The sequence below is a fragment of the Camelus bactrianus genome, chromosome 28 (assembly GCF_048773025.1).
Source record: "Camelus bactrianus isolate YW-2024 breed Bactrian camel chromosome 28, ASM4877302v1, whole genome shotgun sequence".
Classification (NCBI taxonomy): domain Eukaryota; kingdom Metazoa; phylum Chordata; class Mammalia; order Artiodactyla; family Camelidae; genus Camelus; species Camelus bactrianus.
This window is the reverse complement of record NC_133566.1, coordinates 1701885-1725982: the sequence shown is the minus strand read 5'-3', so window position 1 is coordinate 1725982 and position 24098 is coordinate 1701885.

Here is a 24098-nt window from a genome sequence, read left to right as displayed (position 1 = left end):
CGGCTTTCACACACACTTATCTCTCAGAACTGAGCATGTGGAGAGACGTTCGTTCATGTAGCACAAATGGAAAGGTTTGCAGGGAAACTTGTACCCTGGAACCTTAGTCAGTTTCCTAGTGCCTGTTTGAAGTTCCTGCAGTTTTCACTGTAAAACCCAGTTGGAGCTAGTACCTGCCCATATATATGTATAGATTGTAGTTAGCAACTGAAAAGAAACTTTGTGTTCCCAAGAAGCTAGGTGAAGAAAGGCTTTCACACACACTTTTCTCTCAGAAATGAGCATGTGGAGAGACGTACGTTCATCCAGCACAATGGGAACGGGTAGCAGGGGAAAATGTAACTCTGGGTTCACAGTCTTTTTCCTAGAGCCGGTTTGAAGTTCCTGCAGTTTTCACTGTAAAACCGATTTGGAGCTAGTACCTCCCCACATATAAATATGGAGTGTATTTTGCAACTTAAGAGAAAGTTTGTGATCCCAACAAGCAAGGTGAAGTGCGGCTTACACACACAATTATCTCTCAGACCTGAGCATGTGGAAAGACGTTCGTTCACCTAGGACAAATGGATGGTATACATGAGAAACTTTTACTCTGGGTTCTGAGACTGTTTCCTAGTGCCGGACTGAAGTTCCTGCAGTTTTCACTGTAAAATCCATTTGGAGCTAGTACCTCCCCATATATATGTAAGGAGTGTAGTTTGCAACTGAAAAGAAACTTTGTGTTCCTAAGTAGCTAGGTGAAGTTCGGCATTCACACACACTTATCTCTCAGAACTGAGCAAGTGGAGAAACGTTCGTTCATCCAGCAAAATTGGAACGTTTACCAGGGGAAAGTGTTACTCCCGGTTCTCAGTCTGTTTCCTAGAGCCGATTTGAAGTTCCTGCAGTTTTAACTGTAAATCCGTGTTGGAGCTAGTACCTCCCCATATATATGTATGGAGTGTTGTTTGCAACTGAAAAGAAACTTTGTGTTCCCAACAAGCTTGTTGAAGGGCGGCTTTCACACACACTTATGTCTCAGAATTGAGCATGTGGAGAGACGTTCGTTCATGTAGCACAAATGGAAAAGTTTGCAGGGAAACTTGTACCCTGGAACCTCAGTCAGTTTCCTAGTGCCTGTTTGAAGTTCCTGCAGTTTTCACTGTAAAACCCAGTTGGAGCTAGTACCTGCCCATATATATGTATAGATTGTAGTTAGCAACTGAATAGAAACTTTGTGTTCCCAAGAAGCTAGGTGAAGAACGGCTTTCACACACACTTTTCTCTCAGAAATGAGCATGTGGAGAGACGTACGTTCATCCAGCACAATGGGAACGGGTAGCAGGGGAAAATGTTACTCTGGGTTCACAGTATTTTTCCTAGAGCCGGTTTGAAGTTCCTGCAGTTTTCACTGTAAAACCGATTTGGAGCTAGTACCTCCCCACATATAAATATGGAGTGTATTTTGCAACTTAAAAGAAAGTTTGTGATCCCAACAAGCAAGGTGAAGTGCGGCTTTCACACACACTTATCTCTCAGAACTGAGCATGTGGAGTGAAGTTCGTCACCTAGGACAAAGGGAACAGTTTACAGGAGAAACTTTTACTCTTGGTTCTGCGAATGTTTCCTAGTGCTGTTTTCAAGTTCCTGCAGTTTTCACTGTAAAACCTGTTTGAGCTAGAACCTCCCCATATATATGAATTGAGTGCAGTTGCAACTGAAAAGAAACTTTGTTTTCCCAAAAAGCTAGTTGAAGGACGTCTTCCACACACACTTATCTCTCAGAACTGAGCATGTGGAGAGACGTTCATTCATCTAGCACAAAGGGAGCAAGTTGCAGGAAAAAGAATTGTCTTTTATCTCAATCTGTTTTCTAGTTCCGGTTTGAAGTTCCTGCAGTTTTCACTGTAAACCCGAGTTGGAGCTAGTACATCCCCTTATATATATATGGATTGTGGTTTGCAAATGAATAGAAACTTTGTTTTCCCAACAAGCTAGGTGAAGTACGGCTTTCACACACACTTATCTCTCAGAGCTGAGCATCTGGAGAGACGTATATTCATCTAGCACAAAGGGAACTGGTTGCAGGGGAAACTTTTATTCTGGTTTCTCAGTGTGTTTCCTAGTGTCCGTTGGAGGTTCCTGCAGTTTTCTCTGTAAAACCGAGTTGGAGATAGTACCTACCCATATATATTTATGGAGTGTATTTTGCAACTGAGAAGTATATTTGTGTTCCCAACAAGCTAGGTGAAGGACGGCTTTCACACACACTTACTTCTCAGAAATGAGCATGTGGAGAGACGTTCGTTCACCTAGCACAAATAAACGGTTTGCAGGAGAAACTGTTTCTCTGGGTTCTGAGTCTGTTTCCTAGTGCCGGGTTGAAGTTCCTACAGTTTTCCCTGTAAAACCCAGTTATAGCTAGTACCACCCAATATATATGTATATGAAGTGTAGTTTGCCACTGAAAAGAAAATTTGCGTTCTCAAGAAGCTAGGTGAAATATGGTTTTCACACACAATTATCTCTCAGACCTGATCATGTGGAGAGACGTTCGTTCACCTAGCACAAAGTGAACGGGTTGCATGGGAAACTGTTTCTCTGGGTTCTGAGTCTGTTTCCTAGTGCCGGTTTGAAGTTCCTGCAGTTTACACTGTAAAATCCAGTTGGAGCTAGTACCAACCATATATATGTATGGAATGTAGATTGCAACTGAAAAGAAACTTTGCGTTCTCAACAAGCTAAGTGAAGGATGGCTTTCACACACAATTATCTCTCAGAACTGAGCATGTGGAGAGACGTTCGTTCATGTAGCACAAAATAAACGGGTTGCAGGGGAAACTTGTTCCCTGGTTTCTCAGTCTGTTTCCTAGTGCCGGTTTGAAGTTCCTGCAGTTTTCAATGTAAACCCGAGTTGGAACTAGTACCTCCCCATATATATGCATGGAGTGTATTTTGCAACTGAAAAGAATCTTTGTGTTCCCAACAAGCTAGGTGAAGTGCGGCTTTAACACAAATATATCTCTCAGAACTGAGCATGTGGAGAGAAGTTCGTTCATCTAGGAAAAAGGGAACGGTTTACATGAGAAACTTTTACTCTTGGTTCTGCGAATGTTTCCTAGTGCTGTTTTCAAGTTCCTGCAGTTTTCACTGTAAAACCTGTTTGAGCTAGAACCTCCCCATATATATGAATTGAGTGCAGTTGCAACTGAAAAGAAACTTTGTTTTCCCAAAAAGCTAGTTGAAGGACGTCTTCCACACACACTTATCTCTCAGAACTGAGCATGTGGAGAGACGTTCATTCATCTAGCACAAAGGGAGCAAGTTGCAGGAAAAAGAATTGTCTGGTTTCTCAATCTGTTTTCTAGTTCCGGTTTGAAGTTCCTGCAGTTTTCACTGTAAACCCGAGTTGGAGCTAGTACATCCCCTTATATATGTATGGATTGTGGTTTGCAAATGAATAGAAACTTTGTTTTCCCAACAAGCTAGGTGAAGGACGGCTTTCACACACACTTATCTCTCAGATCTGAGCATCTGGAGAGACGTATATTCATCTAGCACAAAGAGAACGGGTTGCAGGGGAAACTTTTATTCTGGTTTCTCAGTGTGTTTCCTAGTGTCCGTTGGAGGTTCCTGCAGTTTTCTCTGTAAAACCGAGTTGGAGATAGTACCTACCCATATATATTTATGGAGTGTATTTTGCAACTGAGAAGTATCTTTGTGTTCCCAACAAGCTAGGTGAAGGACGGCTTCCACACACACTTACTTCTCAGAAATGAGCATGTGGAGAGACGTTCGTTCACCTAGCACAAATAAACGGTTTGCAGGAGAAACTGTTTCTCTGGGTTCTGAGTCTGTTTCCTAGTGCCGGGTTGAAGTTCCTACAGTTTTCCCTGTAAAACCCAGTTATAGCTAGTACCACCCCATATATATGTATATGAAGTGTAGTTTGCCACTGAAAAGAAAATTTGCGTTCTCAAGAAGCTAGGTGAAATATGGCTTTCACACACACTTATCTCTCAGAACTGAGCATGTGGAGAGACGTTCGTTCATGTAGCACAAATGGAAAGGTTTGCAGGGAAACTTGTACCCTGGAACCTCAGTCAGTTTCCTAGTGCCTGTTTGAAGTTCCTGCAGTTTTCACTGTAAAACCCAGTTGGAGCTAGTACCTGCCCATATATATGTATAGATTGTAGTTAGCAACTGAAAAGAAACTTTGTGTTCCCAAGAAGCTAGGTGAAGAATGGCTTTCACACACAGTTTTCTCTCAGAAATGAGCATGTGGAGAGACGTATGTTCATCCAGCACAATGGGAACGGGTAGCAGGGAAAATGTTACTCTGGGTTCACAGTCTTTTTCCTAGAGCCGGTTTGAAGTTCCTGCATTTTTCACTGTAAAACCGATTTGGAGCTAGTACCTCCCCACATATAAATATGGAGTGTATTTTGCAACTTAAAAGAAAGTTTGTGATCCCAACAAGCAAGGTGAAGTGCGGCTTACACACACAATTATCTCTCAGACCTGAGCATTTGGAAAGACGTTCGTTCACCTAGGACAAATGGACGGTTTACATGAGAAACTTTTACTCTGGGTTCTGAGACTGTTTCCTAGTGCCGGACTGAAGTTCCTGCAGTTTTCACTGTAAAATCCAGTTGGAGCTAGTACCTCCCCATATATAAGTAAGGAGTGTAGTTTGCAACTGAAAAGAAACTTTGTGTTCCTAAGTAGCTAGGTGAAGTTTGGCATTCACACACACTTATCTCTCACAACTGAGCAAATGGAGAAACGTTCGTTCATCCAGCAAAATTGGAACGTTTAGCAGGGGAAAGTGTTACTCCCGGTTCTCAGTCTGTTTCCTAGAGCCGATTTGAAGTTCCTGCAGTTTTAACTGTAAATCCGTGTTGGAGCTTGTACCTCCCCATATATATGTATGGAGTGTTGTTTGCAACTGAAAAGAAACTTTGTCTTCCCAACAAGCTAGGTGAAGGGCGGCTTTCACACACACTTATCTCTCAGAACTGAGCATGTGGAGAGACGTTCGTTCATGTAGCACAAATGGAAAGGTTTGCAGGGAAACTTGTACCCTGGAACCTCAGTCAGTTTCCTAGTGCCTGTTTGAAGTTCCTGCAGTTTTCACTGTAAAACCCAGTTGGAGCTAGTACCTGCCCATATATATGTATAGATTGTAGTTAGCAACTGAAAAGAAACTTTGTGTTCCCAAGAAGCTAGGTGAAGAACGGCTTTCACACACACTTTTCTCTCAGAAATGAGCATGTGGAGAGACGTACGTTCATCCAGCACAATGGGAACGGGTAGCAGGGGATAATGTAACTCTGGGTTCACAGTCTTTTTCCTAGAGCCGGTTTGAAGTTCCTGCAGTTTTCACTGTAAAACCGATTAGGAGCTAGTACCTCCCCACATATAAATATGGAGTGTATTTTGCAACTTAAAAGAAAGTTTGTGATCCCAACAAGCAAGGTGAAGTGCGGCTTACACACACAATTATCTCTCAGACCTGAGCATGTGGAAAGACGTTCGTTCACCTAGGACAAATGGATGGTATACATGAGAAACTTTTACTCTGGGTTCTGAGACTGTTTCCTAGTGCCGGACTGAAGTTCCTGCAGTTTTCACTGTAAAATCCATTTGGAGCTAGTACCTCCCCATATATAAGTAAGGAGTGTAGTTTGCAACTGAAAAGAAACTTTGTGTTCCTAAGTAGCTAGGTGAAGTTCGGCATTCACACACACTTATCTCTCAGAACTGAGCAAGTGGAGAAACGTTCGTTCATCCAGCAAAATTGGAACGTTTACCAGGGGAAAGTGTTACTCCCGGTTCTCAGTCTGTTTCCTAGAGCCGATTTGAAGTTCCTGCAGTTTTCACTGTAAACCCGAGTTGGAGCTAGTACATCCCCTTATATATGTATGGATTGTGGTTTGCAAATGAATAGAAACTTTGTTTTCCCAACAATCTAGGTGAAGGACGGCTTTCACACACACTTATCTCTCAGATCTGAGCATCTGGAGAGACGTATATTCATCTAGCACAAAGGGATCGGGTTGCAGGGGAAACTTTAATTCTGGTTTCTCAGTGTGTTTCCTAGTGTCCGTTGGAGGTTCCTGCAGTTTTCTCTGTAAAACCGATTTGGAGATAGTACCTACCCATATATATTTATGGAGTGTATTTTGCAACTGAGAAGTATCTTTGTGTTCCCAACAAGCTAGGTGAAGGACGGCTTCCACACACACTTACTTCTCAGAAATGAGCATGTGGAGAGACGTTCGTTCACCTAGCACAAATAAACGGTTTGCAGGAGAAACTGTTTCTCTGGGTTCTGAGTCTGTTTCCTAGTGCCGGGTTGAAGTTCCTACAGTTTTCCCTGTAAAACCCAGTTATAGCTAGTACCACCCCATATATATGTATATGAAGTGTAGTTTGCCACTGAAAAGAAAATTTGCGTTCTCAAGAAGCTAGGTGAAATATGGCTTTCACACACAATTATCTCTCAGAACTGAGCATGTGGAGAGACGTTCGTTCATGTAGCACAAATGGAAAGGTTTGCAGGGAAACTTGTACCCTGGAACCTCAGTCAGTTTCCTAGTGCCTGTTTGAAGTTCCTGCAGTTTTCACTGTAAACCCAGTTGGAGCTAGTACCTGCCCATATATATGTATAGATTGTAGTTAGCAACTGAAAAGAAACTTTGTGTTCCCAAGAAGCTAGGTGAAGAATGGCTTTCACACACACTTTTCTCTCAGAAATGAGCATGTGGAGAGACGTATGTTCATCCAGCACAATGGGAACGGGTAGCAGGGGAAAATGTTACTCTGGGTTCACAGTCTTTTTCCTAGAGCCGGTTTGAAGTTCCTGCATTTTTCACTGTAAAACCGATTTGGAGCTAGTACCTCCCCACATATAAATATGGAGTGTATTTTGCAACTTAAAAGAAAGTTTGTGATCCCAACAAGCAAGGTGAAGTGCGGCTTACACACACAATTATCTCTCAGACCTGAGCATGTTGAAAGACGTTCATTCACCTAGGACAAATGGACGGTTTACATGAGAAACTTTTACTCTGGGTTCTGAGACTGTTTCCTTGTGCCGGACTGAAGTTCCTGCAGTTTTCACTGTAAAATCCAGTTGGAGTTAGTACCTCCCCATATATAAGTAAGGAGTGTAGTTTGCAACTGAAAAGAAACTTTGTGTTCCTAAGTAGCTAGTTGAAGTTCGGCATTCACACACACTTATCTCTCAGAACTGAGCAAATGGAGAAACGTTCATTCATCCAGCAAAATTGGAACGTTTAGCAGGGGAAAGTGTTACTCCCGGTTCTCAGTCTGTTTCCTAGAGCCGATTTGAAGTTCCTGCAGTTTTAACTGTAAATCCGTGTTGGAGCTTGTACCTCCCCATATATATGTATGGAGTGTTGTTTGCAACTGAAAAGAAACTTTGTCTTCCCAACAAGCTAGGTGAAGGGCGGCTTTCACACACACTTATCTCTCAGAACTGAGCATGTGGAGAGACGTTCGTTCATGTAGCACAAATGGAAAAGTTTGCAGGGAAACTTGTACCCTGGAACCTCAGTCAGTTTCCTAGTGCCTGTTTGAAGTTCCTGCAGTTTTCACTGTAAAACCCAGTTGGAGCTAGTACCTGCCCATATATATGTATAGATTGTAGTTAGCAACTGAAAAGAAACTTTGTGTTCCCAAGAAGCTAAGTGAAGTACGGCTTTCACACACACTTTTCTCTCAGAAATGAGCATGTGGAGAGACGTACGTTCATCCAGCACAATGGGAACGGGTAGCAGTGGAAAATGTTACTCTGGGTTCACAGTCTTTTTCCTAGAGCCGGTTTGAAGTTCCTGCAGTTTTCACTGTAAAACCTATTTGGAGCTAGTACCTCCCCACATATAAATATGGAGTGTATTTTGCAACTTAAAAGAAAGTTTGTGATCCCAACAAGCAAGGTGAAGTGCGGCTTACACACACAATTATCTCTCAGACCTGAGCATGTGGATAGACGTTCGTTCACCTAGGACAAATGGACGGTTTACATGAGAAACTTTTACTCTGGGTTCTGAGACTGTTTCCTAGTGCCGGACTGAAGTTCCTGCAGTTTTCACTGTAAAATCCAGTTGGAGCTAGTACCTCCCCATATATAAGTAAGGAGTGTAGTTTGCAACTGAAAAGAAACTTTGTGTTCCTAAGTAGCTAGGTGAAGTTCGGCATTCACACACACTTATCTCTCAGAACTGAGCAAATGGAGAAACGTTCATTCATCCAGCAAAATTGGAACGTTTAGCAGGGGAAAGTGTTACTCCCGGTTCTCAGTCTGTTTCCTAGAGCCGATTTGAAGTTCCTGCAGTTTTAACTGTAAATCCGTGTTTGAGCTTGTACCTTCCCATATATATGTATGGAGTGTTGTTTGCAACTGAAAAGAAACTTTGTCTTCCCAACAAGCTAGGTGAAGGGCGGCTTTCACACACACTTATCTCTCAGAACTGAGCATGTGGAGAGACGTTCGTTCATGTAGCACAAATGGAAAGGTTTGCAGGGAAACTTGTACCCTGGAACCTCAGTCAGTTTCCTAGTGCCTGTTTGAAGTTCCTGCAGTTTTCACTGTAAAACCCAGTTGGAGCTAGTACCTGCCCATATATATGTATAGATTGTAGTTAGCAACTGAAAAGAAACTTTGTGTTCCCAAGAAGCTAGGTGAAGAACGGCTTTCACACACACTTTTCTCTCAGAAATGAGCATGTGGAGAGACGTACGTTCATCCAGCACAATGGGAACGGGTAGCAGGGGAAAATGTTACTCTGGGTTCACAGTCTTTTTCCTAGAGCCGGTTTGAAGTTCCTGCAGTTTTCACTGTAAAACCTATTTGGAGCTAGTACCTCCCCACATATAAATATGGAGTGTATTTTGCAACTTAAAAGAAAGTTTGTGATCCCAACAAGCAAGGTGAAGTGCGGCTTACACACACAATTATCTCTCAGACCTGAGCATGTGGAAAGACGTTCGTTCACCTAGGACAAATGGACGGTTTACATGAGAAACTTTTACTCTGGGTTCTGAGACTGTTTCCTAGTGCCGGACTGAAGTTCCTGCAGTTTTCACTGTAAAATCCAGTTGGAGCTAGTACCTCCCCATATATAAGTAAGGAGTGTAGTTTGCAACTGAAAAGAAACTTTGTGTTCCTAAGTAGCTAGGTGAAGTTCGGCATTCACACACACTTATCTCTCAGAACTGAGCAAGTGGAGAGACTTTCGTTCATCCAGCAAAATTGGAACGTTTAGCAGGGGAAAGTGTTACTCCCGGTTCTCAGTCTGTTTCCTAGAGCCGATTTGAAGTTCCTGCAGTTTTAACTGTAAATCCGTGTTGGAGCTAGTACCTCCCCATATATATGTATGGAGTGTTGTTTGCAACTGAAATGAAACTTTGTGTTCCCAACAAGCTAGCTGAAGGGCGGCTTTCACACACACTTATCTCTCAGAACTAAGCATGTGGAGTGAAGTTCGTCACCTAGGACAAAGGGAACGGTTTACAGGAGAAACTTTTACTCTGGGTTCTGAGTCTGTTTCCTAGTGCCGGTTTGAAGTTCCTGCAGTTTTCATTGTAAAACCGAGTTTGAGCTAATACCACCCCATATATATTTATGGATTGTTGTTTGCAACTGAAAAGAAACTTTGTTTTCCCCACAAGCTAGGTGAAGGAATACTTTCACACACACTTATCTCTCAGAAGTGAGCATGTGGATAGACTTTCGTTCATCTAGCACAAATGGAACTGTTTGAAAAGAAAATTTTACTCAGCATTCTCACTAAGTTTCCTAGTCCCGGATTGAAATTCCTGCTATTTTACTATAAAACCGATTTGAGCTTGTACCTCCGCATGTATGTGTATGGAGTGTGTATTGCAACTGAAAAGAAACTTTGTGTTCCCAGCAAGCTAGTTGAAGTACGGCTTTCACACACACTTAACTCTCAGACCTGAGCATGTGGAGAGACGTTCGTTCACCTAGCACAAAGTGAACGGGTTGCATGAGAAACTGTTTCTCTGGGTTCTGAGTCTGTTTCCTAGTGCCGGTTTGAAGTTCCTGCAGTTTTCATTGTAAAACCGAGTTTGAGCTAATACCACCCCATATATATTTATGGATTGTTGTTTGCAACTGAAAAGAAACTTTGTTTTCCCCACAAGCTAGGTGAAGGAATACTTTCACACACACTTATCTCTCAGAAGTGAGCATGTGGATAGACGTTCGTTCATCTAGCACAAATGGAACGGTTTGAAGAGAAAATTTTACTCAGCATTCTAAGTCTGCTTCCTAGACCCGGATTGAAATTCCTGCTATTTTCACTATAAAACCTATTTGAGCTTGTATCTCCGCATCTATATGTATGGAGTTTGTTTTGCAACTGAAAAGAAACTTTGTGTTCCCAGCAAGCTAGGTGAAGGACGGCTTTCACACACACTTATTTCTCAGAACTGAGCATGTGGAGAGACGTTCATTCATCTAGCACAAAGGGAACGGTTTGCAGGGGAAACTTTTACTCTGGTTCCTAGTGTGTTTCCTAGTGTCCGTTGGAAGTTCCTGCAGTTTTCTCTGTAAATCCGAGTTGGAGCTAGTACCTACTCATATATATTTATGGAGTGTAGTTTGCAAATGAGAAGTATCTTTTTGTTCCCAACAAGCTAAGTGAAGGACGGCTTTCACACACACTTAACTCTCAGACCTGAGCATGTGGAGAGACGTTCGTTCACCTAGCACAAAGTGAACGGGTTGCATGAGAAACTGTTTCTCTGGATTCTGAGTCTGTTTCCTAGTGCTGGTTTGAAGTTCCTGCAGTTTACACTGTAAAACCCAGTTGGAGCTAGTACCAACCATATATATGTATGGAGTGTAGACTGCAACTGAAAAGAAACTTTGCGTTCTCAACAAGCTAAGTGAAGGATGGCTTTCACACACAATTATCTCTCAGAACTGAGCATGTGGAGAGACGTTCGTTCATGTAGCACAAAATAAATGGGTTGCAGTTGAAACTTGTTCCCTGGTTTGTCAGTCTGTTTCCTAGTGCCGGTTTGAAGTTCCTGCAGTTTTCACTGTAAAATCGAGTTGGAGCTAGTACCTCCCCATATATATGTATGGAGTGTATTTTGCAACTGAAAAGAATCTTTGTGTTCCCAACAAGCTAGGTGAAGTGCGGCTTTAACACACAGTTATCTCTCAGAAATGAGCATGTGGAGAGACGTTCGTTCATCTAGGAAAAAGGGAACGGTTTACAGGAGAAATTTTACTCTTGGTTCTGCGAATGTTTCCTAGTGCCGTTTTCAAGTTCCTGCAGTTTTCACTGTAAAACCTGTTTGAGCTAGTACCTACCCATATATATGAATGGAGTGCAGTTTGCAACTGAAAAGAAACTTTGTGTTCCCAAAAAGCTAGGTGAAGGACGTCTTCCACCCACACTTATCTCTCAGAACTGAGCATGTGGAGAGACGTTCATTCATCTAGCACAAAGGGAGCAGGTTGCAGGAAAAAGAATTGTCTGGTTTCTCAATCTGTTTTCTAGTTCCGGTTTGAAGTTCCTGCAGTTTTCACTGTAAACCCGAGTTGGATCTAGTACATCCCCTTATATATGTATGGATTGTGGTTTGCAACTGAATAGAAACTTTGTTTTCCCAACAAGCTAGGTGAAGGACGGCTTTCACACACACTTATCTCTCAGATCTGAGCATCTGGAGAGACGTATATTCATCTAGCACAAAGGGAACGGGTTGCAGGGGAAACTTTTATTCTGGTTTCTCAGTGTGTTTCCTAGTGTCCGTTGGATGTTCCTTCAATTTTCTCTGTAAAACCGAGTTGGAGCTAGTACATACCCATATATATTTATGGAGTGTATTTTGCAACTCAGAAGTATCTTTGTGTTCCCAACAAGCTAGGTGAAGGACGGCTTTCACACACACTTACTTCTCAGACCTGAGCATGTGGAGAGACGTTCGTTCACCTAGCACAAAATAAACGGGTTGCAGGAGAAACTGTTTCTCTGGGTTCTGAGACTGTTTCTTAGTGCCGGTTAGAAGTTCCTGCAGTTTTCACTGTAGAACCCATTTGGAGCTAGTACCAACCCATATATATGTATGGATTGTAGATTGCAACTGAAAAGAAACTTTGCGTTCTCAACAAGCTAGGTGAAGGATGGCTTTCACACACAATTATCTCTCAGAACTGAGCATGTGGAGAGACGTTCGTTCATGTAGAAAAAAGGGAACGGGTTGCAGGGGAAAATTGTATCCTGGTTTCTCAGTGTGTTTCCTAGTGCTGGTTTGAAGTTCCTGCAGTTTTCACTGTAAAACCGAGTTGGAGCTAGTACCTCCCCATATATATGTATGGAGTGTGTTTTTCAACTGAAAAGAATCTTTGTGTTCCCAACAAGCTAGGTGAAGTGCGGCTTTCACACACAGTTATCTCTCAGAACTGATCATGTGGAGAGACGTTCGTTCATCTAGGACAAAGGGAACGGTTTACAGGAGAAACTTTTACTCTTGGTTCTGAGAAAGTTTCCTAGTGCCGTTTTCAAGTTCCTGCAGTTTTCACTGTAAAACCTGTTTGAGCTAGTACCTCCCGATATATTTGTTTGCAGTGCAGTTTGCAACTGAAAGAAACTTTGTGTTCCCAACAAGCTAGGTGAAGGACGGCTTTCACACACACTTATCTCTCAGAACTGATTCTGTGGAGAGACTTTCATTCATCTAGCAAAAAGGGAGAAATTTGCAGGAAAAAGTATTGTCTGGTTTCTCAATCAGTTTTCTAGTGCCGGTTTGAAGTTTCTGCAGTTTTCACTGTAAACCCGAGTTGGAGCTAGTACATCCCCTTATATATGTATGGATTGTGGTTTGCAACTGAATACAAACTTTGTGTTTCCAGCAAGCTAGGTAAAGGACGGCTTTCACACAAACTTATCTCTCAGATCTGAGCATCTGGATAGACATTCATTCATCTAGCACAAAGGGAACGGGTAGCAGTGGAAACTTTTACTCTGGTTTATCAGTGTGTTTCCTAGTGTCCGTTGGAAGTTCCTGCAGTTTTCTCTGTAAAACCGAGTTGGAACTTGTACCTACCCATATATATTTATGGAATGTAGTTTGCAACTGAGAAGTATCTTTGTGTTCCCAACAAGCTAGGTGAAGGACGGCTTTCACAAACACTTTTTTCTCAGAATTGAGCATGTGGAGAGACGTTCGTTCACCTAGCACAAAGTGAACGGTTTGCAGGAAAACTGTTTCTCTGGGTTCTGTGTCTGTTTCCTAGTGCCGGTTTGACGTTACTACAGTTTTCACTGTAGAACACCGTTGGAGCTAGTACCACCCCATATATATGTATGGAGTGTAGTTTCCAACTGAAAAGAAACTTTGTGTTCTCAACAAGCTAGGTGAATGATGGCTTTCACACACACTTATCTCTCCGAACTGAGCATGTGGAGAGACTTTCGTTCACCTAGGAGAAAGGGACGTTTTACAGCAGAAATTTTACTCTGGGTTCTGAGACTGTTCCAAGTGCCGGATTGAAGTTCCTGCAGTTTTTACTGTAAAACAGAGTTGGAACTAGTATCTCCCCATATATATGTATGGAGTGTAGTTTGCAACTGACAAGAAAGTATGTGTTCCCATCAAGCTAGGTGAAGGACGGCTTTCACACACACTTATCTCTCAGAACTGAGCCTGTGGAGAGACGTTCATTCATCTAGAAAAAGGGAGAAGTTTGCAGGAAAAAGTATTGTCTGGTTTCTCAATCTGTTTTCTATTGCCGGTTTGAAGTTCCTGCAGTTTTCACTGTAAACCCGAGTTGGAGCTAGTACATCCCCTTATATATGTATGGACTGTGGTTTGCAACTTAAAAGAAAATTTGTGTTCACAACATGCTAGTTAAAGTTCGGCTTTCACACACATTTATCTCTCAGATCTGAGCATCTGGAGAGTCGTTCATTCATCAAGCACATAGGGAACGGTTTGCAGGGGAAACTTTTACTCTGGTTTCTCAGTGTGTTTCCTAGTGTCCGATGGAAGTTATTGCAGTTTTCTCTGTAAAACCGAGTTGGAGCTAGTACCTACCCATATATATTTATGGAGTGTAGTTTGCAACTCAGAAGTATCTTTGTGTTCCCTACAAGCTAGTTGAAGGACGGCTTTCACACACACTTATCACTCAGAATTGAGCATGTGGAGAGACGTTCGTTCACCTAGCAAAAAATGAACGGGTTGCAGGAGAAACTGTTTCTCTGTGTTCTGAGTCTGTTTCCTAGTGCCGGTTTGAAGTTCCTGCACTTTTCACTGTAAAACCCAGTTGGAGCTAGTACCTCCCCATATATATGTATGGAGTGTATTTTGCAACTGAAAAGAATCTTTGTGTTCCCAACAAGCTAGGTGAAGTACGGATTTCACACACAGTTATCTCTCAGAACTGAGCATGTGGAGAGACTTTCGTTCATCTAGGATAAAGGGAACGGTTTACAGGAGAAACTTTTACTCTTGGTTCTGAGAATGTTTCCTAGTGCCGTTTTAAATTTCCTGCAGTTTTCACTGTAAAACCTGTTTGAGCTAGTGCCTCCCGATATATATGTATGGATTGCAGTTTGCAACTGAAAAGAAACTTTTTGTTCCCAACCAGCTAGGTGAAGGACGGCTTTCACACACAATTATCTCTCAGAACTGAGCATGTTGAGAGACGTTCATTCATCTAGCACAAAGGGAGAAGTTTGCAGGAAAAAGTATTTTCTGGTTTCTCTATCTGTTTTCTAGTGCCGATTTGAAGTTCCTGCAGTTTTCACTGTAAACCCGAGTTGGAGCTAGTACATCCCCTTATATATGTATGGATTGTTGTTTGCAACTGAATAGAAACTTTGTGTTCCCAACAAGCTAGGTGAAGGACGGCTTTCACACAAACTTATCTCTCAGATCTGAACATCTGGAGAGACGTTCATTCATCTAGCACAGATGGAACTTGTTGCCTTGGAAACTTTTACTCTGGTTTCTCAGTGTGTTTCCTAGTGTCCGTTGGAAGTTCCCGCAGTTTTCTCTGTAAAACCGAGTTGGAATTTGTACCTACCCATATATATTTATGGAGTGTAGTTTGCAAATGAGAAGTATCTTTGTGTTCCCAACAATCTAGGTGAAGGACGGCTTTCACAAACACTTTTCTCTCAGAATTGAGCATGTGGAGAGACGTTCGTTCACCTAGCACAAAGTGAACTGGTTGCAGGAAAACTGTTTCTCTGGGTTCTGAGTCTGTTTCTTATTGCCGTTTTGACGTTCCTGCAGTTTTCACTGTAGAACCCAGTTGGAGCTTGTACCACCCCATATATATGTATGGAGTGTAGTTTCCAACTGAAAAGAAACTTTGTGTTCTCAACAAGCTGGGTGAAGTTTGGCTTTCACACACACATATCTCTCAGAACTGAGCATGAGGAGAGACTTTCGTTCACCTAGGAGAAAGGGACGTTTTACAGGAGAAACTTTTACTCTGTTTCTGAGACTGTTTCCAAGTGCCGGATTGAATTTCCTGCAGTTTTTACTGTAAAACCGAGTTGGAACAAGTACCTCCCCATATATATGTATGGAGTGTAGTTAGCAACTGGAAAGAAACTTTGTGTTCCCTACAAGCTTGGTGATCTACAGCATTAACACACACTTATCTCTCAGAACTGATCATGTGGAGAGACGTTAAATCATCTAGCACAAACGGAGCGGTTTGCAGGGGAAAGTACTTTCTGGTTTCTCAATCTGTTTTCTAGTGCCGGTTTGATGTTCCTGCAGTTTTCACCGTAAACCAGTGTTGAAGCTAGTACATCCCCTTATATATGTATGGATTGTGTTTTGCAACTTAATAGAAACTTTGTGTTCCCAACATGCTAGTTGAAGTTCAGCTTTCACACACATTTATCTCTCAGATCTGAGCATTTGGGGAGTCGTTCATTCATCAAGCACAAAGGGAATGGTTTGCAGGTGAAACATTTTCTCTGGTTTCTCAGTGTGTTTCCTAGTGTCCGTTGGAAGTTATTACAGTTTTCTCTGTAAAACCGAGTTGGAGCTAATACCTACCCATATATATTTATGGAGTGTAGTTTGCAACTGAGAAGTATCTTTGTGTTCCATTCTAGCTAGTTGAAGGACGGCTTTCACACACACTTATCACTCAGAATTGAGCATGTGGAGAGACGTTCGTTCACCTAGCAAAAAATGAACGGGTTGTAGGAGAAACTGTTTCTCTATGTTCTGAGTCTGTTTCCTAGTGCCGGTTTGAAGTTCCTGCAGTTTTCACTGTAAAACCCATTTGGAGCTAGTACCTCCCCATATATAATTAAGGAGTGTAGTTTGCCACTGTAAAGTAACTTTGTGTTTTAAAGTAGCTAGGTGAAGGACGGCTTTCACACACACTTATCTCTCAGAAATGAGCAAGTGGAGAGACTTTCGTTCATCCAGCACAATGGGAACGGGTAGCAGTGGAAAGTGTTACTCCGGGTTCTCAGTCTGTTTCCTAGAGCTGGTTTGAAGTTCCTGCAATTTTCACTGTAATCAGAGTTGGAGCTAGTACCTCCCCATATATATATATGGAGTGTAGTTTGCAACTGAAAAGTAACATTGTGTTCCCAACAAGCTAGTTGAAGTGCGGCTTTAACACACACTTATCTCTCAGAACTGAGCATATGGAGAGACGTTCGTTCACCTTGGACAAAGGGAACGGTTTACAGGAGAAACTTTAATTCTGGGTTCTGAGACTGTTTCCTATTGCCGGTTTGAAGTTCCTGCAGTTTTCTTTGTAAAACCGAGTTGGAGCAAATTCCTCCTCATATATATTTATTGATTGTAGTTTGCAACTGAAAAGAAACTTTGCTTTCCCAACAAGCTTGGTTAAGGACGGCTTTCACACACACTTTTCTCTCAGAATTGAGCATGTGGAGAGACGTTCGTTCACCTTGGACAAAGGGAACGGTTTACAGGATAAACTTTAATTCTGGGTTCTGAGACTGTTTCCTAGTGCCGGTTTGAAGTTCCTGCAGTTTTCTTTGTAAAACCGAGTTGGAGCTAATACTTCCTCATATATATTTATGGATTGTAGTTTGCAACTGAAAAGAAACTTTGCTTTCCCAACAAGCTAGGTTAAGGACGGCTTTCACACACACTTATCTCTCAGAAGTGAGCATTTGGATAGACCTTCGTTCATCTAGCACAAAGGGAAGAGTTTGAAGAGAAAATTTTACACAGCATTCTCAGTCTGTTTCCTAGTCCCGGATTGAAATTCCTGCTATTTTCACTGTAAAACCGATTTGAGATTGTACCTCCACATGTATATGTATGGAGTGTGTTTTGCAACTGAAAAGAAACTTTGGGTTCCCAGCAAGCTAGGTGAAGGACGGCTTTCACACACACTTATCTCTCAGAACTGAGATTGTGGAGAGATTTTCGTTCACGTAGCACAAAGTAAACGGGTTGCAGGAGAAACTTTTTCTTTGATTTCTCAATCTGTTTCCTAGTGCAAGTGTGAAGTTCCTGCAGTTTTCACTTTAAAAAAGGGTTGGAGCTATTACTTCCCCATATATATGTATGGATGTAGTTTGCAACTGAATAGAAACTTTGCGTTCTCAACAAGCTTGGTGAAGGATGGCTTTCACACACTATCATCTCTCAGAACTTAGCATGTGGAGAGACGTTCGTTCATGTAGCACAAAGGGAACGGGTTGCAGGGGAAACTTGTAACCTGGTTTCTCAGTCAGTTTCCTAGTGCCGGTTTGAAGTTCCTGCAGTTTTCACTTAAAACCCAGTTGGAGATGGTACCTGCCCATATGTATGTATGGAGTGTTTTTTACAACTGAAAAGAAACTTTGTGTTCCCAAGTAGCTAGGTGAAGTACGGCTTTCACACACACTTATCTCTCAGAACTGAGCATGTGGATAGACGTTCGTTCATCCAGCACAATTGGAACGGGTATCAGGGGAAACTGTTACTCTGGGTTCTCAGTCTGTTTCCTAGAGCCGGTTTGAATTTCCTGCAGTTTTCACTTTAAAACCGAGTTGGAGCTTGTACCTCTCCATATAAATTTATGGAGTGTAATTTGCAACTGAAAAGAAACATTGTGTTCCCAACAAGCTAGGTGAAGGACGGCTTTCACACACACTTATCTCTCAGAAATGAGCATGTGGATAGACGTTCGTTCATGTAGCACAAATGGAAAGGTTTGCAGGGAAACTTGTACCCTGGAACCTCAGTCAGTTTCCTAGTGCCTGTTTGAAGTTCCTGCAGTTTTCACTGTAAAACCCAGTTGGAGCTAGTACCTGCCCATATATATGTATAGATTGTAGTTAGCAACTGAAAAGAAACTTTGTGTTCCCAAGAAGCTAGGTGAAGAACGGCTTTCACACACACTTTTCTCTCAGAAATGAGCATGTGGAGAGACGTACGTTCATCCAGCACAATGGGAACGGGTAGCAGGGGATAATGTTACTCTGGGTTCACAGTCTTTTTCCTAGAGCCGGTTTGAAGTTCCTGCAGTTTTCACTGTAAAACCGATTTGGAGCTAGTACCTCCCCACATATAAATATGGAGTGTATTTTGCAACTTAAAAGAAACTTTGTGATCCCAACAAGCAAGGTGAAGTGCCGCTTTCACACAAAATTATCTCTCAGACCTGAGCATGTGGAAAGACTTTCGTTCACCTAGGAAAAATGGATGGTTTACATGAGAAACTTTTACTCTGGGTTCTGAGACTGTTTCCTAGTGCCGGACTGAAGTTCCTGCAGTTTTCACAGTAAAATCCAGTTGGAGCTAGTACCTCCCCATATATAAGTAAGGAGTGTAGTTTACAACTGAAAAGAATCTTTGTGTTCCTAAGTAGCTAGGTGAAGTTCGGCATTCACACACACTTATCTCTCAGAACTGAGCAAGTGGAGAGACGTTCGTTCATCCAGCAAAATTGGAACGTTTAGCAGGGGAAAGTGTTACTCCCGGTTCTCAGTCTGTTTCCTAGAGCCGATTTGAAGTTCCTGCAGTTTTAACTGTAAATCCGTGTTGGAGCTAGTACCTCCCCATATATATGTATGGAGTGTTGTTTGCAACTGAAAAGAAACTTTGTGTTCCCAACAAGCTAGGTGAAGGGCGGCTTTCACACACACTTATCTCTCAGAACTGAGCATGTGGAGTGAAGTTCGTCACCTTGGACAAAGGGAACGATTTACAGGAGAAACTTTTACTCTGGGTTCTGAGTCTGTTTCCTAGTGCCGGTTTGAAGTTCCTGCAGATTTCATTGTAAAACCGAGTTGGAGCTAATACCTTCCCATATATATTTATGGATTGTTGTTGGCAACTGAAAAGAAAATTTGTTTTCCCCACAAGCTAGGTGAAGGAATACTTTCACACACACTTATCTCTCAGAAGTGAGCATGTGGATAGACGTTCGTTCATCTAGCACAAATGGAACGGTTTGAAGAGAAAATTTTACTCAGCATTCTCAGTCTGCTTCCTAGACCCGGATTGAAATTCCTGCTATTTTCACTATAAAACCTATTTGAGCTTGTGTCTCCGCATGTATATATATGGAGTTTGTTTTGCAACTGAAAAGAAACTTTGTGTTCCCAGCAAGCTAGGTGAAGGACGGCTTTCACACACACTTATTTCTCAGAACTGAGCATGTGGAGAGACGTTCATTCATCTAGCACAAAGGGAAAGGGTTGCAGGGGAAACTTTTACTCTGGTTCCTAGTGTGTTTCCTAGTGTCCGTTGGAAGTTCTTGCAGTTTTCTCTGTAAATCCGAGTTGGAGCTAGTACCTACTCATATATATTTATGGAGTGTAGTTTGCAAATGAGAAGTATCTTTTTGTTCCCAACAAGCTAGGTGAAGGACGGCTTTCACACACACTTAACTCTCAGACCTGAGCATGTGGAGAGACCTTCGTTCACCTAGCACAAAGTGAACGGGTGGCAAGAGAAACTGTTTCTCTGGGTTCTGAGTCTGTTTCCTAGTGCCGGTTTGAAGTTCCTGCAGTTTACACTGTAAAACCCAGTTGGAGCTAGTACCAACCATATATATGTATGGAGTGTAGATTGCAACTGAAAAGAAACTTTGCGTTCTCAACAAGCTAATTGAAGGATGGCTTTCACACACAATTATCTCTCAGAACTGAGCATGTGGAGAGACGTTCGTTCATGTAGCACAAAATAAACGGGTTGCAGTGGAAACTTGTTCCCTGGTTTGTCAGTCTGTTTCCTAGTGCCGGTTTGAAGTTCCTGCAGTTTTCACTGTAAAATCGAGTTGGAGCTAGTACCTCCCCATATATATGTATGGAGTGTATTTTGCAACTGAAAAGAATCTTTGTGTTCCCAACAAGCTAGGTGAAGTGCGGCTTTAACACACAGTTATCTCTCAGAACTGAGCATGTGGAGAGACGTTCGTTCATCTAGGAAAAAGGGAACGGTTTACAGGAGAAATTTTACTCTTGGTTCTGCGAATGTTTCCTAGTGCAGTTTTCAAGTTCCTGCAGTTTTCACTGTAAAACCTGTTTGAGCTAGTACCTACCCATATATATGAATGGAGTGCAGTTTGCAACTGAAAAGAAACTTTGTGTTCCCAAAAAGCTAGGTGAAGGACGTCTTCAACCCACACTTATCTCTCAGATCTGAGCATCTGGAGAGACGTATATTCATCTAGCACAAAGGGAACGGGTTGCAGGGGAAACTTTTATTCTGGTTTCTCAGTGTGTTTCCTAGTGTCCGTTGGATGTTCCTTCAATTTTCTCTGTAAAACCGAGTTGGAGCTAGTACATACCCATATATATTTATGGAGTGTATTTTGCAACTCAGAAGTATCTTTGTGTTCCCAACAAGCTAGGTGAAGGACGGCTTTCACACACACTTAACTCTCAGACCTGAGCATGTGGAGAGACGTTCGTTCACCTAGCACAAAATAAACGGGTTGCAGGAGAAATTGTTTCTCTGGGTTCTGAGACTGTTTCTTAGTGCCGGTTAGAAGTTCCTGCAGTTTTCACTGTAGAACCCATTTGGAGCTAGTACCAACCCATATATATGTATGGATTGTAGATTGCAACTGAAAAGAAACTTTGCGTTCTCAACAAGCTAGGTGAAGGATGGCTTTCACACACAATTATCTCTCAGAACTGAGCATGTGGAGAGACGTTCGTTCATGTAGAAAAAAGGGAACGGGTTGCAGGGGAAAATTGTATCCTGGTTTCTCAGTGTGTTTCTTAGTGCCGGTTTGAAGTTCCTGCAGTTTTCACTGTAAAACCGACTTGGAGCTAGTACCTCCCCATATATATATATGGAGTGTGTTTTTCAACTGAAAATAATCTTTGTGTTCCCAACAAGCTAGGTGAAGTGCGGCTTTCACACACAGTTATCTCTCAGAACTGATCATGTGGAGAGACGTTCGTTCATCTAGGACAAAGGGAACGGTTTACAGGAGAAACTTTTACTCTTGGTTCTGAGAAAGTTTCCTAGTGCCGTTTTCAAGTTCCTGCAGTTTTCACTGTAAAACCTGTTTGAGCTAGTACCTCCCGATATATTTTTTTGCAGTGCAGTTTGCAACTGAAAGAAACTTTGTGTTCCCAACAAGCTAGGTGAAGGACGGCTTTCACACACACTTATCTCTCAGAACTGATTCTGTGGAGAGAGGTTCATTCATCTAGCAAAAAGGGAGAAATTTGCAGGAAAAAGTATTGTCTGGTTTCTCAATCAGTTTTCTAGTGCCGGTTTGAAGTTTCTACAGTTTTCACTGTAAACACGATTTGGAGCTAGTACATCCCCTTATATATGTATGGATTGTGGTTTGCAACTGAATAGAAACTTTGTGTTTCCAGCAAGCTAGGTAAAGGACGGCTTTCACACAAACTTATCTCTCAGATCTGAGCATCTGGATAGACATTCATTCATCTAGCACAAAGGGAACGGGTAGCAGTGGAAACTTTTACTCTGGTTTATCAGTGTGTTTCCTAGTGTCCGTTGGAAGTTCCTGCAGTTTTCTCTGTAAAACCGAGTTGGAACTTGTACCTACCCATATATATTTATGGAATGTAGTTTGCAACTGAGAAGTATCTTTGTGTTCCCAACAAGCTAGGTGAAGGACGGCTTTCACAAACACTTTTTTCTCAGAATTGAGCATGTGGAGAGACGTTCGTTCACCTAGCACAAAGTGAACGGTTTGCAGGAAAACTGTTTCTCTGGGTTCTGTGTCTGTTTCCTAGTGCCGGTTTGACGTTACTACAGTTTTCACTGTAGAACACCGTTGGAGCTAGTACCACCCCATATATATGTATGGAGTGTAGTTTCCAACTGAAAAGAAACTTTGTGTTCTCAACAAGCTAGGTGAAGGATGGCTTTCACACACACTTATCTCTCCGAACTGAGCATGTGGAGAGACTTTCGTTCACCTAGGAGAAAGGGACGTTTTACAGCAGAAATTTTACTCTGGGTTCTGAGACTGTTCCAAGTGCCGGATTGAAGTTCCTGCAGTTTTTACTGTAAAACAGAGTTGGAACTAGTATCTCCCCATATATATGTATGGAGTGTAGTTTGCAACTGACAAGAAAGTATGTGTTCCCATCAAGCTAGGTGAAGGACGGCTTTCACACACACTTATCTCTCAGAACTGAGCCTGTGGAGAGACGTTCATTCATCTAGAAAAAGGGAGAAGTTTGCAGGAAAAAGTATTGTCTGGTTTCTCAATCTGTTTTCTATTGCCGGTTTGAAGTTCCTGCAGTTTTCACTGTAAACCCGAGTTGGAGCTAGTACATCCCCTTATATATGTATGGACTGTAGTTTGCAACTTAAAAGAAAATTTGTGTTCCCAACATGCTAGTTAAAGTTCGGCTTTCACACACATTTATCTCTCAGATCTGAGCATCTGGAGAGTCGTTCATTCATCAAGCACATAGGGAACGGTTTGCAGGGGAAACTTTTACTCTGGTTTCTCAGTGTGTTTCCTAGTGTCCGATGGAAGTTATTGCAGTTTTCTCTGTAAAACCGAGTTGGAGCTAGTACCTACCCATATATATTTATGGAGTGTAGTTTGCAACTCAGAAGTATCTTTGTGTTCCCTACAAGCTAGTTGAAGGACGGCTTTCACACACACTTATCACTCAGAATTGAGCATGTGGAGAAGCGTTCGTTCACCTAGCAAAAAATGAACGGGTTGCAGGAGAAACTGTTTCTCTGTGTTCTGAGTCTGTTTCCTAGTGCCGGTTTGAAGTTCCTGCACTTTTCACTGTAAAACCCAGTTGGAGCTAGCACCACCCCATATATATTTATGGAGTGTAATTTGCAACTGAAAAGAAACTTTGCGTTCTCAACAAGCTAGGTGAAAGATGGCTTTCACACACACTTATCTCTCAGAAATGAGCAAGTGGAGAGACTTTCGTTCATCCAGCACAATGGGAAAGGGTAGCAGTTGAAAGTGTTACTCCGGGTTCTCAGTCTTTTTCCTAGTGCCGGTTTGAAGTTCCTGCAGTTTTCACTGTAAAACATAGTTGGAGCTAGTACCTCCCCATATATATGTATGGAGTGTATTTTGCAACTGAAAAGAATCTTTGTGTTCCCAACAAGCTAGGTGAAGTACGGATTTCACACACAGTTATCTCTCAGAACTGAGCATGTGGAGAGACTTTCGTTCATCTAGGACAAAGGGAACGGTTTACAGGAGAAACTTTTACTCTTGGTTCTGAGAATGTTTCCTAGTGCCGTTTTAAATTTCCTGCAGTTTTCACTGTAAAACCTGTTTGAGCTAGTGCCTCCCGATATATATGTATGGATTGCAGTTTGCAACTGAAAAGAAACTTTTTGTTCCCAACCAGCTAGGTGAAGGACGGCTTTCACACACAATTATCTCTCAGAACTGAGCATGTTGAGAGACGTTCATTCATCTAGCACAAAGGGAGAAGTTTGCAGGAAAAAGTATTTTCTGGTTTCTCTATCTGTTTTCTAGTGCCGATTTGAAGTTCCTGCAGTTTTCACTTTAAACCCGAGTTGGAGCTAGTACATCCCCTTATATATGTATGGATTGTTGTTTGCAACTGAATAGAAACTTTGTGTTCCCAACAAGCTAGGTGAAGGACGGCTTTCACACAAAC